We start from the raw sequence: 10,201 nt of genomic DNA, 5'->3' as shown, positions 1-10,201 counted from the left end.
AATTCATACCACTAAAGAATTATTATTGAACTACCACACCAATCCCAAATTATATTTTTGGGCTCCTTCTTATTATGAGTGTGTTAGTCTCCCTGTGTTTAAGATAATGAATGTCCACTAATTAAATGAGTTACTGACAACTCAATTAATATCTTAGTCCAAGAGTAATACCACTCAACCTTATCGTCATGTCGGACTAAGTCCACCTACAGGGTTTAACATGACAATCCTTATGAGCTCCTCTTGGGGACATTCTCAACCTAGATTACTAGGACACAGTTTCCTTCTATAATCAACAACACATACTATAAGTGATATCATTTCCCAACTTATCGGGCTTATTTATCGAACTAAATCTCACCCATTGATAAATTAAAGAAATAAATATCAAATATATGTACTTATTATTATATTAGGATTAAGAGCACACACTTCCATAATAACTAAGGTTTTTGTTCCTTTATAAAGTCAGTATAAAAGAAACGACCTCTAATGGTCCTACTCAATACACTCTAAGTGTACTTGTGTAATTTTATAGTTAAGATAAACTAATACCTAATTACACTACGACCTTCCAATGGTTTGTTCCTTTTCATCTTGGTCGTGAGCTACTGTTTATAATTTATAAGGTACTGATAACATGATCCTCTGTGTGTGACACCACACACCATGTTATCTACAGTATAAATTAATTGAACAACTACATTTATCATAAATGTAGACATTTGACCAATGTGATTCTTATTTCTAGATAAATGTTTATACCAAAAGCTAGGCTTTTAGTATACTCCTAACAAATACTTCCTATTTTCAAAGATTGACACAAATTTGAAAACCCTTGAAAACTTCAATGTTTTCTCCTAATTTGTATCTAACTTTCCAATGATGATTACTATCAAAAGATAGTCTTCACCAAAGTTTTCCAAAAACATTTTAAAATGATTTTCAAAACCAATATCCAACCATGTTCTTTGAGCTCAATGCACATGATTTGTACATTAGCTTTCCCAATGATTGGAAGACACATAACTATATGTTTTGATGAACCTAAAACTCAACAAGATATACTAAATCAACATCTTGAGTTTTGTTCACTATCCTAACATCTCACTTGTATCTAACGTGTATTAAAACACATACAAGTCACCTTATAGTTCTTGTGAGATGTATATTTGTTTTTGCCCTAAACTAAGGGATCATGCATATCTATCTAGACATTATACGACTTATGATCATTCACCTAGAATGTCATTTGGTATAATCCCACTAATTGGGATATTTAACATTCATGATAAATGCCTTTTGTCCTTAATTACAAGGAAATTAACATAATGCATGATGATCAATGACATACATCAAAATAAGCAATTTTCATGCTATAGCTACATGATGTATGCCTGACATGACATGATATTTTTATATTTTTAATAATAAAATGAATGCAACACATGATGTCATGACATATAATATGCAATCAATCATGGCATTTTAGCATAAATAAAATATACCCAGATAATCTATCTAAGTATCCTTAAACCTTAGCTAAAACCTTAAAGTTAAGCCTAGGTTGCTTATCTCTTGAAGGAATGCCAAAACCCAACTTAGCATTTCTTTTACCCCTTTTATATTTGTGCCAATTGAAATTAAGAATTCAATCCTCAAATATTTGATTGGCACATATCACTCTCTTTAAGGATCAAACATTTAGATTGAGACTTAATTTTGCTCTTAATCCCTCAAGAACATACTAATATCTCAATTAGACATTTCTTATCCTTTCTCCAAGTGTGTCAACTTACCTTTGATGTGATTCCTCAAGGTTTGACACAACTTACTCTTCCAAAGAGTAATTAATTTGATTAAAGTTTAAATTTTCTCTTAACCCCTCAATAGAATACCAAATTTCTAACTTGGTATTCCTTTTTGCATTTGTACCAATTTAAATTTAAGTCTAATTCCTCAAGACTTGGCACATTTTACTCCTTCAAATAGTAACACTTTAGATTAACACTTAGATTTCCCTTAAATCACTAAGAAGATACCAAAATCCTAACTTGGTATTTCTTATAGTTTCCTTAGGTGTACCAATTTTTAGATTAATTTCAATTCCTCAAATTTTGGCACGTTTTGCTCTTCTCAAGGAGTAACACTTAATCCTCCTCATTTTCAAAGGTTAGTAAAACCTTGAAAATGCTCTCCAAATGTCAACTTCATCAAGGTTGGGTTGACTACCATTCCGATTAGAGTTGACACTCTCTAAACCCATCTAGGGTGTAGAGAATATGCTCCTAGGAACCCAATACCTATTAGTGCTCCTTAGATGCTCTAGGTACTCACTAGGGATAACTTCCCTAGATACCTTCCTAAGGACATTTTTGTTGGTTAGTCCTAGGAAAACATATCGGTTCCACTGTACAAAATTTTTTTATACAAGTGTCGAACCTTTCCTTAAATAACCTATTGTGTTCTTTAGAAGTTAAATTAGGAATCACAGACGGAACTTAACATCATTGATTCCAAATTTAACTTATCTGTTCTTAATGGTTTAGATTTGAATCGCAAGCGGAACTTAACACTATCGATTCAAATCCACCTATGTTATTAATTTCATTAAGTATTGTTTTCTAAAATTGGCTTCCAGGACTGCATGGCGAGGCACATGACCTTCTTGGATATGGGAGCAACCACCACCGCCTAGACAAAGCTTTTTAAGGAAAACTAATATTTAATTTCCTTAAATAACTCTAGGTTAACCAAAAGGAACAATCAAATCACAAATTCGAAAAATAAGAAAACACAAACTCGAAAAACTAATTCGAAAAACTAGATCTAATGCCTCTTGTGTTTTGTATTTCCAAAATAACTATACAAAGAAAACTAGCATGATGCGGAAAACAATTACTAGATATACCTTTCTTTGTAAGCAAATAACCTCTTGATCTTCTACTGTATTCCTCTTCTTATCCCGGGCGTTTTGTGGGCAACGATCTACCGAGATGAGAACCACCCAAGTCCTTCTCCTTTCTTCCAAGTTTCGGTCACCTTCTTTTCTTCAAGGGATGAAGAACTTAGACCACCAACCAATCTCCAAGGGATGCTAGGAAACAAAGCCTCCTCCTTCTTCTTCTTCCTCAAGTAAAATCCGGCCACCAACCAAGCTCCTAGAGAAGTTGCCGCCAGCCACAAGAAGAAGAGAAGAGGGAGAAGCTAGGGCCGACCACCAAGGAGGAAAAGAGAGGAAGAATAGAATAGAGTCGTTAGCCATGAAGGCACATCTACCCCCTCTTTTATAATCCTTGGTCTTGGTAAATAAGGAAATTTAAATAAAAACTTTCTTAATTCTTTTGCCATGATTAAGAAAAATTAATTAATTAAAAAACAATATTCTTTTCTTAAACATCATGGCCGACCACTTTAAAGCTATAAACAAGGAGAGTTTTAATTAATTAAAACTTCCTAATTTGTCTCCGGAAATTTATAAAAATTTCTCTAATAATTTTTCCCTTCATGGTGGATTATAAAAAAGAAAATTTTATAAATTAAAATCATTCTTTTAAACATGTGGATAATTTCCAAAAAGGAAAGTTATATTTAAAAATTAAAATCTCCTTTCAATCTACAAATAAGGAAAGATATCAAATCTTTTCTTAATCTTTTGTAGAAACTTATAAAAGAGATATTTAATTTTTAAACTCTCTTTTAAATCATGAACATGGTTAAAAAAGGAAAGTTTTCTTAAAATTAAACTCCACCTTTCAATCTACAAATAAGGAAAGATTTCAAATCTTTTCTTAATATTTTGTAGAAAGCTATAAAAGGAAAGATTTAAATGTCAAACTCTCTTTTAAAACCATGATATCCACATAAAAAATAATTTTAATAAAATCTCTTTTTATTTTCTAGTGGCCGACCACCTAAGCTTGGGACCCAAGCTTTGGCCGGCCACCTAAATTTAGCTTCACCATTAGCTTTGGCCGGCCCTAGCTTGGGCTCCAAGCTAGCTTGGCCGACCATCTTAAGGTGGGTAGAAAGGTGGGTATAGGTAGGTATAATTCTCTATATACAAGAGGCTACGATAGGGACCGAGAGGAGGAATTGGTTTTGGTCTCCCGATGAAATTAAGCTTCCCGTATTCGCCCCGAACACATAACTTAACTTCATCAATAATAATTCATACCACTAAAGAATTATTATTGAACTACCGCACCAATCCCAAATTACATTTTGGGCTCCTTCTTATTATGAGTGTGTTAGTCTCCCTGTGTTTAAGATGTCGGATGTCCACTATTTAATTGAGTTACTGACAACTCATTTTAATTAATATCTCAGTCCAAGAGTAGTACCACTCAACCTTATCGTCATATCGGACTAAGTCCACCTGCAGGGTTTAACATGACAATTTTTATGAGCTCCTCTTAGGGACATTATCAACCTAGATTTCTAGGACACAGTTTCCTTCTATAATCAACAAGACACACTATAAGTAACATCATTTCCCAACTTATCGGGCATTTTGATTTATCGAGCTAAATCTCACCCTTTGATAAGTCAAAGAAATAAATATTAAATATATGTGCTTGTTATTATATTAGGATTAAGAGCACACACTTCCATAATAACTAAGGACTTGTTCTTTTATTAAATCAGTATAAAAAGAACTTTCCTTAAATGATCCTGCTCAATACACTTAAAGAGTACTAGTGTAATCTATTAGTCAAGATAAACTAATACCTAATTACACTACGACTATTCTAATGGTTTGTTCCTTTCCATCTTAGTCGTGAGCTACTGTTTATAATTTATAAAGAACCGATAACACGATCTTCTGTGTGTGACACCACACACTATGTTATCTACAATATAAATTAATTGAACATCTACATTAGGTATATATAAATGTAGACACTTGACCAATGTGATTCTTATAAATATTTATACAAAAGCTAGGCTTTTAGTATACACTCCAACAATCTCCCACTTATACTAAAAGACTATGCTGCCATAAATGCTGCCATACATCTGATTTCCATCCATTCAACATGTCCATCAAAAGCTCTTGCGTTAAGGACCTTAGTGAAAAGATCTACAGGTTATCACTTGATGCAATATAGGCGGCAACAACTTCTCATTGTTATACGATGTCTCGTATTGGGTGGTACTTGCGCTCTATTGTGTTTACTTGCCTTATGGACTCATGGTTTCTTCGAGTTTGCTACTGCACCACTATTATTATAATAAATTGTAATAATCTTTGGACAAACCAGAAATCATATCTAAGTCCATCTTGAGGTTACTGAGTCACTCAGCTTCTATGGCTGCCTCTGAGGCTGCCACATACTCAACTTCCATAGTGGAATCTGAAAAGCACCTATGCTTAACATTCCTCCATAGTTATGACTTTACCTCCTAAAGTAAACACAAAATCCCGAGGTTGACTTACTATTGTCCCTATCCGATTGGAAGTTAAAATCCGTACAACCCACAGGGAGCAAATTATCTGCCTTGTAAGTTAGCATATAATCTCTAGTGCCTCTAAGGTACTTTTATATATGCTTTACCGCAGTTCAATGTCTTTCTCCAGGGTTACATTGATATCTGCTAACTATGCCCTTGTCAAAACAGATTTATGATATCATGCATAGCATACATTAGGCTTCCGACAGCCGAAATATAAGGAACTGCCTTCATTTCCTCTATCTCCTTTGATATCTTCGGAGACATCTCTTTAGATAAAAATACTCCATTCTGAAAAGGTAAGAAACCTTTCTTGGAGTTTTGTATGCTTAAAACGAGCAAGGATTGTTTCGATATATAAAGCTTGGGATAAGTAAAATATATATTTTTTTTACAATCCTTTTGATCCCAAGAATATATGCATTCTCCCAAGTCCTTTATATCAAATTGTTTGGACAACCATACCCTTACTTTTGACAACCCTTTGATATTGTTTCCAACTACCAAAAATGTTATCTACATATAGTACAAGAAATACCACCACGTTTCCATCACATTTCTTGTATACACAAAACTCATTCGGTTATATAAATCCATAGGTCTGGATTACTTTATTAAACCGGATGTACCAAGACCTTGAAGCTTTACTTCAGTCCATAGACTGATTGAGCTTACACACAAGATGCTCTTTGCTCTTTGCAATGAACCCTTCTGGTTGCTTTATATGGATGTTTTCTTCAAGACTTCCATTAAGGAAAGCTGTCTTGACATCCACTTGCTAAATCTCATAGATAAAAGAATCCGGATAGACTAAAGCATGACTACCGGTAAAAAAGTTTCCCTTTTCAACAAGCCTTGCTTTGAAAGTTTCTACCTTCCTGTCTATCCCTCTTTTCCTATTGTAGACTTATTTTCACCTAATGGCTTTTACACCATTTGGTGATTTTATAAGCTCTCAGACTCTATTAGAATACATATATTTTAATTCTGTATTCTTTGCAAAGATGCTACATCTTTATCTTGGAGTGCTTCGTCATATATCCGGGGATCATGTTCATGTCTAACAGGGATCAAGTCCAAAGACTCTCTCAAAACATGAATCTTTTAGGTTGCCTAACAACCCTCCCACTACGACGAGACACTTTTTGCAATTGTGTATCATTTGTGATACGTGTTGCAGTTTCTTGTGATATTTTATCTTGTACAGTTGGAACTAGATTAGACGTGTCCTTTAATTTCCTTAAGAACAATTTTTACTCATGGGCTTATGGTTCATAATATAGTCATTTTTCTAAAATCGGGTATTGGCGCCAACAATGACCTTCCAATTTTAAGGACTATAAACCTCTTTTCATTTTTCTAGGATAACTCACAAACAAGTGAACTCTTGTCCAACTTATCAGTATCTCTCATGTGCTAGACCACCTATATCCGAATATGCTTCAGACTAGGCTTACACTCATTCTGCAATTCTATGAGAGTAGAGAGTTTTGACTTAGAATGTACTATGTTCACTTCCGTTTCCAGTGTATATCCTTAAAACGAATTTAGTAATTTTCTGAATAACTTATCATCGATCTAATTATTCCATAAGAGTCTTATACCTTCTTTCTACTACACCATTCTGTTGGAGTGTACCAGGTGCAGTTAGTTGGGATTAAATCCTGACTTCTGATAAGTGACTCCTAAACTCTCCTAAGAGGTACTCGTTACTACGATTTCACCGTAGTGTCTTGATACTTTTACTTTGACGTTACTCCTCATCAACCTAGTACTCTTTGAACTAATCAAAGCACTTAGGCTTGTGGCGCGTTAAGTAAATGTATCCTTATCTCGAATAGTCGTCTATAAAAGTGACGAAATATTCGAAACAACATCTTGCCTGGATAGTTAAAGGTCTACACAAATCAGAATAAACCAATTCCAACATATCTTTGGCTCCATACCCCTTAGACTTAAAAGCTTCTTGGTTATTTTTCCTTCCAAGTAAAACTCGCAGGTTGGAAAGATTTTCACTACCAATAAACCCAAGAGTTCATTGGTTATTATCCTTTGAATCCTACTCATGTTAATATAATCTAGCCTTAGATGCCAAAAATATGATTGGTTCATTTCCGAAGGTTACTTTCTCTTATTAAAGTTAGAAAATGTGTTATTAATTTCCATTTATTGCATCGTGGGAGTTATTGGATTATAAATTGTCAACCAACGTACCAGAACAGATAACTATCTATTTTCTTGATAACAATTTTGTTACCAAAATAGATAGAATAGTTTAGAAACCGAAATCAAATTCTTTCTAAACTTAGTACGTTAAGACAATTTCTTAAAATCCATATTTTATTCCTATCAGAGGATAAACATCTCCCACTGCAACAACTGCTACTATTGCAGCAGTGCCCATATAGACGGTGATTTATATAGTTGTCGGGTTTCCTGGAACCCCTGTAATGAATTACAGACATAATCAGTGGTTCATGTATCTACACACCAGGTACCGATAGATAACACTACTAAATATGTTTCAACAACTAATAAAATACACCATTATTATTCTCAGTTCTGAGAGGACAGTCTACCTTAATGTCCAAGTTTTCCAATCATTACAATTGGGACTACTAAGTCTATTCTATAGTATAACAACTAGGGGATTTACTAACATTTGAAATCCTAAGAATTACAAAAATATTACGATTTCATTGTCCGATACTCCCTCTTCGTCGTTACTTTCTTCCGAAGACTCTCCCCCTTCATCAATTCTTATCTTGGATGAGCTTTTTTTGTCTTCAAATAGGTATTCGGCTATAAATGCTGTTCCGACAATTTCCTCGATCTCGGGTTCTTCGTACGACGACTCGGTGTCCATCGAGGAGTTAGATTCGGCTTCTTTTGGTTCTTCATAGAGTTTTAAGAACTTTTCCCAAAGTTCTTTTGCACTCTTGTAGTTGCCAATTTTGTCAAGTTCATCAATCGGTAGTACGCTCATAAGGTGAAATTTAGCCTTACAGTTTGCTATAAACTCATTGCATTGCTTTTTGGTCTAGAGGTGTTCTTCGAATTCTTCTCTGTTCTTATTCTTTGGTGCTTCAAAATCATATTTCATTATCAATAAAATATTAAAATCTATCTTAAAGAATACCTTCATTCGTCGCTTCCAAAATGCGAACTCTCTCTCAAACACTAGTGGGTGGATGCTAACTTCGGCCATCGTCTTTGTACTTCAAGAGTTGAACAATCGCTTTAACGAGGTGATCATAGAGTTGTTATGTATGACTTATGTTGATTCGTCAAATTCATTCTCTGCTTATGATAAGAGAAAATTGCTTTAGTCTGCTTAATTTTATCCATTCGATTTATTCCCGATGGAGTTAATGCATCTTGAGCATATTTTGATAACTTTATTTTTGACATGTGAAGTAAGAATCAATTTTTTGAGGTTGCAAGGATTAACGAGCTTGCTAAAAGAATGGTTCGTAGAAACATTGACTATATCCTTTGATAAATTTACTTTTGAAGTTAATATTGTTATTACCTATTGTAATTGTAATTGTAATTGTAATTGTAAAGAGAGTGTTTTTAGCAATGAAAATAATCAAAACCTCATTTCGTAATTGATTGGGAGATGATATGATAAATGATTGTTTGATATCATATATTGGGCGAGATGTGTTTGACACTATTAATAATAAAGTTATTATTCAATTAATAATAAAGCTATTATTCAGTATTTTCAAAGTATGAAATTTTGGAGAGTGATATTGTAAAAACATATAAAGTTAATATACGACTTTGATTATATATATATTTTTAATTTATTAAATTTATCCCTAATTGAAAATCTTAGCTACACAATTGCCGACCACCGCTTACCGCTATTTACAATATTGAGACAAGCGGAAATGAAATACCTCCCGAGCTTAGTGGGAGGCCTTCCCCACTTTCACCGGAGATCAACTCTAAGGTAGAGGGGTGAGGTTGGCTGTCAATGGAAGGTGCCAAGTCTTGAGAGGAGAAGTCGGATTCAAGTTCCTTGGGTACCAACGAGGTCGAATTGGATTTCTCTTGGGTATGACTAACCTACCTTGACTTTCATTATCAACTCAGCACAACTATTAACTTCACGGAACACATGAAGACTATGTGTTTCCACCACCTCATGGGGCATACGCTTAAACTATCCTAGTGGAACACCTCATGGGATATACACTTAAACTGTCCTAGTGGAAAACTCAAACCGGATGATCATAGGCCGAAGTATTCATGAGAGGAAAAAATCCATGAGTTTGTCTTAGACAATAAAATACTCAATTTGTCACTTCCGACACAATTATTGAGACACTTCTGAGATTTATCTTAAAGACTGATAAAAAATTTCCATGGACTAGAACTAATGGCCTCCAAGATTAATCAAAAATCTTAATTATATAAAAAAAATTAAATAATAATAATAATAATAATAATAGGATCACATAAATTGGACATAAGCGTGTAAATAAACATTTCTTCTGTTTCAGCTTAAATTCATTTACACTTTGTTTGGAAACAACTTAAGTGAAGAGATTGAATTGAATTCCATTAGGAATTGAATTCTGGTAGGAATTCAATTCAATTCCTATGTTTGGAATCGATTAGTGAATAATAGAATTGAATTGAATTCCTTAATTTGGAATCTATTTGAATTGAATTCCATTCTTATACATTTACCATTTTATCCTCATAATTAATCATTTAATAATTAAGTTAAGTA

Source organism: Zingiber officinale, chromosome 2A (assembly GCF_018446385.1).
Source record: "Zingiber officinale cultivar Zhangliang chromosome 2A, Zo_v1.1, whole genome shotgun sequence".
Classification (NCBI taxonomy): domain Eukaryota; kingdom Viridiplantae; phylum Streptophyta; class Magnoliopsida; order Zingiberales; family Zingiberaceae; genus Zingiber; species Zingiber officinale.
The sequence above is the reverse complement of the archived record's forward strand: the minus strand, read 5'-3'. Positions refer to the sequence as shown.